The sequence below is a fragment of the Chiloscyllium plagiosum genome, unplaced genomic scaffold (genome assembly GCF_037043375.1).
Source record: "Chiloscyllium plagiosum isolate Xiang-an unplaced genomic scaffold, Cpla_swu_hap1 HiC_scaffold_14, whole genome shotgun sequence".
NCBI lineage: Eukaryota > Metazoa > Chordata > Chondrichthyes > Orectolobiformes > Hemiscylliidae > Chiloscyllium > Chiloscyllium plagiosum.
In genome coordinates, this window is record NW_028270152.1 from 92,947,684 (window position 1) to 92,955,416 (window position 7,733).

The following is a 7,733-nucleotide window of genomic DNA, read 5'->3' on the forward strand; positions in this document are numbered from 1 at the left end:
ACGGGACTTCTCATCCCTGGACATGGTGCAAGCCAGAGGATTGTGAAGAGATACTGTGAAAATATTGTCAGTTGGCAGTTGAAAAAATGTTTAGGAAGCAAACCATATAATTTAGGCTCCAGCTTTGTAAATCTTGAGAAACTCTTTGGGAAATGGAATCAGAGGAGAATGAAGAAGTGTGAACTGTCGGACCGAGTAGAGGACGGGACATTGATTCTGATGCTCTCGGGATAGGAACTGATCTGAGACATTGAAATCATTCTCGCTCACGTACGTGAGGAATGCAAACTTCATCTGGACTCTGGGACAATGAAAAACTCTGGAACACTCAAGACAATATCCAAATATTTACTGGGATCACTACAGTACGAGTACTATAGATGAGTCAGTTTTTGCCCAGTGTGTGCAGGAGGGCTTCCTGACACAGTACGTACACATGCCTTCAAGGGACGAATTCACTTTCGATTTAGTACTGGGTAACGAGCCTGGCCAGGTTTTAGATTCGGAAGTAGGTGAGCACATTGGAGACAGCGATCACAATTCTCTCAGGTTTACTTCCGTGATTGAAAGGGATAGGTGTACTCCACGGAGCAAGAGTTTCAGCTGGTGGAAGGGAGATTACGATGCAATGAGGTAAGATTTAGGAAGCGTAGAATGGGGTAGGAAACTGCAGGTGGTGAGCACATTAAAATGTGGAGCTTATTCAAGGAAAAGCTCCTGTGTGTCCTAGATAAGTATGTACCTGTCAGGCAGGGAGGAAGATATAGAACGCGTGAGCCGTGGTTTACTAAGGAAGTGGAATCCCTGGTCAAGAAGAACAAGAAGTCTTATGTTAGGACAAAATGTGAAAACTCCGTTAGAGCGCTCGAGGGTTCCAACGATATCAGGAGAGACCTAAAAAGAGAGCTGAGAAGAGCCAGGAGGAGACATGAGAAGTTGTTGGTAGATAGGATCAGGGTTAACCCTAAGGCTTTCCATAGGTATGTCAGGATTAAAAGAATGACGAGAGTTAAATTTGGGACAATCAAGGATAATAGTGGGAAGTTGTGTGTGGAGTCAGAGGAGATAGGGGAAGCACTAAATAAATATTTTTCGGCAGTGTTCTCTATAGAAAATGAAAATGTTGGCGAGGAAGATACAGAGCTACTTGCGTGTAGACGAGAAGAGATTGAGGTTCACAAGAAAGAGATATTAGAAATACTGCAGAGTGTGAAAATAGATAAGTCAGCTGGGCCAGATGGGAGCGATCTGATTTTGTTTAGCAAATGCACTGCAGGAAGGTACAAATCAACTGATGCTTACAACGGCTCGTTTTGAGCCGCTAATTTCAGTGAAGTGTCGGCGCCAATAAAAGGTGTCACGCATCTCGTCTAATTCCACATCCTGAGCTCGAAATGACCAGAGGTTTCTCGCCGAGTTTCTGCAGGGTCTTGTTTGGACGACACCATGACACATTTTCACTGGAGTGGAACATGAAATCGCGTCGTGACTGTGAATAAAACGATGGAAACTTCCAGCAGAGAAGGACGCGACCCTGAAGCAGACAGCTGAGGACAAATGTTTCTCCTTTGCCAGTGAAAGGCACTGCTTCACAAATTGGAAACTTCGAAGTGAAGCAATGTTGGTGATGATCTTCGGTGCTTGTTCACCTTTTTAATTCTGATTCCGTGGCATTACATATCAACATTCTGCCAAGTGCCAGTTTGTCCCTTGGGCCAGTGGCGTAGTGGATAACGCGTCTAACTTCGGATCAGAAGATTGTAGGTTTGCGTCCTAACTGGCTCGAGGGGGAATGTTTTGCTTTAACCGTGGTATACGTTGACGCTCCCCTGTATAGTTCGCTCGGGCCATCGCCTCTGCGCTTCCGCATGTGAAGCTTGCATTTGTCCTATTGTCCATTTCAAATTCCAGCTCTCCACAACGGACACCTCCGTCAGTTTGGCGGTATCTTCTGGTGTGTCTCCCTCTGTGGGTGAAAATGAGCATGAGTTCCTCAAAAGAGTTACAATTCGTTGTGGAAGTGTCACACTTCTGTCACATTATTGTGCCATGTAAGAACATAGGATTACCTCATTGACATTTGACCTGGAAACATTAGAACACACGAGACTTTGGGCCAAAGTTCGAAAAAGCGACTAGAATTGATGGCTCTCTGATTAGCCGCAATGCACACGGGCGGAATGGCCTTTTCCCACTTTGTAAATTTTCGAAGACAATTTGAAAAAAATCTGCAATGAAAATGTTCAGAAAGGGTGTTTTATTTACACCAAGTACGATAGTATCTATCGCCTTGTCTTGTTGTTTACTTGTGAGGATTCGGTATTCTCAGCACCGTGGCCCGGATCGTATTCCCGCTCATGGAATGGTTGTATAGTTCAGCAAACATATCGGTGTACCAGTACTTCTGCCGATTTTCCGTTGCTGGCAGGTCATTGGTTTTGTCCAAAACATTATGAAGGTTAACATAAAACAAATAGCTGCAGGTGCTGGAAATCTGAGCCCAAAACGAAAATTGTTTGTGCAGCGGAGCATGACTGGCAACAGAAACGTCGACTCTCCTGCTCCTCGGATGCAGCCTGACCTGCTGTGCTTTTCCAGCATCACTCTGATCTAAAGTCAGGTTTCCAGCATCTGCAGTCCTCACTTTTGCCTAGTTTCTTCAGTGTCTCTGGTTCCCAATTCAAGAAGTCCATCTCTAGCGGTTTCACGTTTGTACCTCCGTGCTGAGGAGTTGAAGAGTGAAGAAAAGTAACTCACCTCCTCCATCTCTGGGGTAATTAGGGACTGAAAATGAATCGTGTCACATTGAAATATATCTACATGCGAATTAATCTCTGTCTTTTATTGGGAACCATCTCTTTCATTGTAACCATCAGGAAAGATCATTTCGTTCGCCAGAAAAAGAAATGAATATGTCACTAACCTTTGTTTGCTTCAGGTCCGAGAATACTCAGATCAATAGCTCCCTTGCTTACTTCTGCTGGTCATGTTCGCAAAGAGATATGGCAAATTGCCAAGTGTGATTTTCCTTTCAATAAATAATTTTGACTCAGTTTGCCTGCAAATATCTTTTCCTACCTTTGTGCTTTTCTTCTTTTACATTGGTGTCTCGCAGCTTACAAATGACAGCAAGGTTTGAAAGGAGATGGGAGCATTTCGCTCATCAAGTCAACGGTAGCTTTCAATGAGATCACGGCTGATTTGGTCAATGCTCAAGGCTTCTGAGCCATCTGTAGTCATGGCCGAGTGGTTAAGGCGATGGAGCAGAAACCATTGGGGTTTCCCCACGTCGGTTCGAATCCTGCTGACTACGTTATGAATGCTTTCCTGCTGGTACAATTTTCGCTCAAAGTTCAGAAAAACTATTTTGTGAACCAGGCCGGTAATTTGATTAGACTTGGGAAACTCGAGTTCTCCATCAGAAATGTTCCATATTTAAAACATTATCTCTGTTTCTCTTTCCAGATACACTGCTCGACACATCGGGTTTCTGCAGCTGTTATTGAACATCCTGAGCAGAAGTGCTGCTTTTCATTAGATTCGTTTCATCCCTGTCCACTGTTCTCTGACTCGGGTCAGTGGCAACACTTCCTCCTGCTCGTCAAAGTGCTCATTCCCCACCGCTCCCTCTCCCATCATTAGAAACAACCGCAGGAAATCGCCACTTAACCATCTTTGTTTCAAAGTGAAACTCATCAGCCTCGGGAATCTCTCCACCAAACGGGACTTCTCATCCCTGGACATGGTGCAAGCCAGAGGATTGTGAAGAGATACTGTGAAAATATTGTCAGTTGGCAGTTGAAAAAATGTTTAGGAAGCAAACCATATAATTTAGGCTCCAGCTTTGTAAATCTTGAGAAACTCTTTGGGAAATGGAATCAGAGGAGAATGAAGAAGTGTGAACTGACGGACCGAGTGGAAGACGGGACATTGACTCTGATGTTCTCGGGACAGGAACTGATCTGAGACATTGAAATCATTCTCGCTCACGTACGTGAGGAATGCAAACTTCATCTGGACTCTGGGACAATGAAAAACTCTGGAACACTCAAGACAATATCCAAATATTTACTGGGATCACTACAGTACGAGTACTATAGATGAGTCATTTTTGCCCAGTGTGTGCAGGAGGGCTTCCTGACACAGTACGTACACATGCCTTCAAGGGACGAAGCCACTTTCGATTTAGTACTGGGTAACGAGCCTGGCCAGGTTTTAGATTCGGAAGTAGGTGAGCACTTTGGAGACAGCGATCACAATTCTCTCAGGTTTACTTTCGTGATTGAAAGGGATAGGTGTACTCCACGGAGCAAGAGTTTCAGCTGGTGGAAGGGAAATTACGATGCAATGAGGTAAGATTTAGGAAGTGTAGAACCGGGTAGGAAACTGCAGGGGGTGAGCACATGAAAATGTGGAGCTTATTCAAGGAAAAGCTCCTGTGTGTCCTAGATAAGTATGTACCTGTCAGGCCGGGAGGAAGATGTAGAACGCGTGAGCCGTGGTTTACTAAGGAAGTGGAATCCCTGGTCAAGAAGAACAAGAAGGCTTATGTTAGGACAAAATGTGAAAACTCAGTTTGAGCGCTCGAGGGTTCCGACGATATCAGGAGAGACCTAAAAAGAGAGCTGAGAAGAGCCAGGAGGAGTCATGAGAAGTTGTTGGCAGATAGGATCAGGGTTAACCCTAAGGCTTTCCATAGGTATGTCAGGAATAAAAGAATGACGAGAGTTAAATTTGTGACAATCTAGGATAATAGTGGGAAGTTGTGTGTGGAGTCAGAGGAGATAGGGGAAGCACTAAATAAATATTTTTCGACAGTGTTCGCTATAGAAAATGAAAATGTTGGCGAGGAAAATACAGAGCTACTTGCGTGTAGACGAGAAGAGATTGAGGTTCACAAGAAAGAGATATTAGAAATACTGCAGAGTGTGAAAATAGATAAGTCAGCTGGGCCGGATGGGAGCGATCTGATTTTGTTTAGCAAATGCACTGCAGGAAGGTACAAATCAAGCTGATGCTTACAACGGCTCGTTTTGAGCCGCTAATTTCAGTGAAGTGGCAGCGCCAATAAAAGGTGTCACGCATCTCGTCTAATTCCACATCCTGAGCTCGAATTGACCAGAGGTTTCTCGCCGAGTTTCTGCAGGGTCTTGTTTGGACGACACCATGACACTTTTTCACTGGAGTGGATCATGAAATCGCGTCGTGACTGTGAATAAAACGATGGAAACTTCCAGCAGAGAAGGAGGCGAACCTGAAGCAGGCAGCTGAGGACAAATGTCTCTCCTTTGCCAGTGAAAGGCACTGCTTCACAAATTGGAAACTTCGAAGTGAAGCAATGTTGGTGATTATCTTCGGTGCTTGTTCAGCTTTTTAATTCCGATTCCGTGAAAGTCCATGGCATTACATATGGACATTCTGCCAAGTGCTGGTTTGTCTCGTGGGCCAGTGGCGTAATGGATAGCGCGTCTGACTTCGGATCAAAAGATTGTAGGTTCGAGTCCTACCTGGCTCGAGGGGGGATGTTTTGCTTTAACCGTGGTATACGTTGACGCTCCCCTGTAAAGTTCTCTCGGGACATCTCCTCTGTGCTACCGCATGTAAAGCTTGCATTTGTCCTATTGTCCATTTCAAATTCCAGCTCTCCACAACGGACACCTCCGTCAGTTTGGCGGTATCTTCTGGTGTGTCTCCCTCTGTGGGTGAAAATGAGCATGTGTTCCTCAAAAGAGTTACAATTCGTTATACTTCTGTCCTATTATGGTGCAACGTAAGAACATAGGATTACCTCATTGACATTTGACCTGGAAACATGAGAACACTCGAGACCTTGGGCCAAAGTTCGAAACTGCGACTGGAAAACATGGCTCTCTGATTAGCCGCAATGCACACGGGCGGAATGGCCTTTTCCCACTTTGTAAATCTTCGAAGACAATTTGAAAAAAATCTGCAACGAAAATGTTCAGACAGGGTGTTTTATTTACACCAAATACGATAGTATCTATCGCCTTGTCTTGTTATTTACTTGTGAGGATTCGGTACTCTCAGCACCGTGGCACGGATCGTATTCCCGCTCATGGAATGGTTGTATTGTTCAGCAAACATATCGGTGTACCAGTACTTCTGCCGATTTTCCGATGCTGGCAGGTCATTGGTTTTGTCCAAAACATTATGAAGGTTAACATAAAACAAATAGCTGCAGGTGCTGGAAATCTGAGCCAAAAACGAAAATTGTTTGTGCAGCGGAGAATGACTGGCAACAGAAACGTCGACTCTCCTGCTCCTCGGATGCAGCCTGACCTGCTGTGCTTTTCCAGCATCACTCTGATCTAAAGTCAGGTTTCCAGCATCTGCAGTCCTCACTTTTGCCTAGTTTCTTCAGTGTCTCTGGTTCCCAATTCAAGAAGTCCATCTCTAGCGGTTTCATGTTTGTACCTCCGTGCTGAGGAGTTGAAGAGTGAAGAAAAGTAACTCACCTCCTCCATCTCTGGGGTAATTAGGGACTGAAAATGAATCGTGTCACATTGAAATATATCTACATGCGAATTAATCTCTGTCTTTTATTGGGAACCATCTCTTTCATTGTAACCATTAGGAAAGACCATTTAGTTCGCCAGAAAAAGAAATGAATATGTCACTAACCTTTGTTTGCTTCAGGTCCGAGAATACTCAGATCAATAGCTCCCTTGCTTACTTCTGCTGGTCATGTTCGCAAAGAGATATGGCAAATTGCCAAGTGTGATTTTCCTTTCAATAAATAATTTTGACTCAGTTTGCCTGCAAATATCTTTTCCTACCTTTGTGCTTTTCTTCTTTTACATTGGTGTCTCGCAGCTTACAAATGACAGCAAGGTATGAAAGGAGATGGGAGCATTTCGCTCATCAAGTCAACGGTAGCTTTCAATGAGATCACGGCTGATTTGGTCAATGTTCAACGCGTCAGTTCCGTCTGTAGTCATGGCCGAGTGGTTAAGGCGATGGATTAGAAATCCATTGGGGTTTCCCCACGTAGGTTGGAATCCTGCTGACTACGTTATGAATGCTTTCCTGCTGGTACAATTTTCGCTCAAAGTTGAGAAAAACTATTTTGTGAACCAGGCCGGTAATTTGGTTAGACTTGGGAAACTCGAGTTCTACATCAGAAATGTTCCATATTTAAAACATTATCTCTGTTTCTCTTTCCAGATACACTGCTCGACACATCGGGTTTCTGCAGCTGTTATTGAACATCCTGAGCAGAAGTGCTGCTTTTCATTAGATTCGTTTCATCCCTGTCCACTGTTCTCTGACTCGGGTCAGTGGCAACACTTCCTCCTGCTCGTCAAAGTGCTCATTCCCCACCGCTCCCTCTCCCATCATTAGAAACAACCGCAGGAAATCGCCACTTAACCATCTTTGTTCCAAAGTGAAACTCATCAGCCTCGGGAATCTCTCCACCAAACGGGACTTCTCATCCCTGGACATGGTGCAAGCCAGAGGATTGTGAAGAGATACTGTGAAAATATTGTCAGTTGGCAGTTGAAAAAAATGTTTAGGAAGCAAACCATATAATTTAGGCTCCAGCTTTGTAAATCTTGAGAAACTCTTTGGGAAATGGAATCAGAGGAGAATGAAGAAGTGTGAACTGTCGGACCGAGTAGAGGACGGGACATTGACTCTGATGTTCTCGGGACAGGAACTGATCTGAGACATTGAAATCATTCTCGCTCACGTACGTGAGGAATGCAAACTTC

General features: G+C 44.4%; 2 non-coding genes across 2 annotated transcripts; both read left to right on the forward strand.

The window, feature by feature from the left end:
* Positions 1-5,442: 5,442 nt before the first annotated feature.
* trnar-ucg (transfer RNA arginine (anticodon UCG)) lies at positions 5,443-5,515 on the forward strand. Its single transcript has one exon. It is a non-coding gene; the product is annotated as a tRNA-Arg (tRNA).
* Positions 5,516-6,951: 1,436 nt separating this feature from the next.
* Positions 6,952-7,033, forward strand: trnas-aga (transfer RNA serine (anticodon AGA)). The gene has a single exon. It is a non-coding gene; the product is annotated as a tRNA-Ser (tRNA).
* Positions 7,034-7,733: the final 700 nt, after the last annotated feature.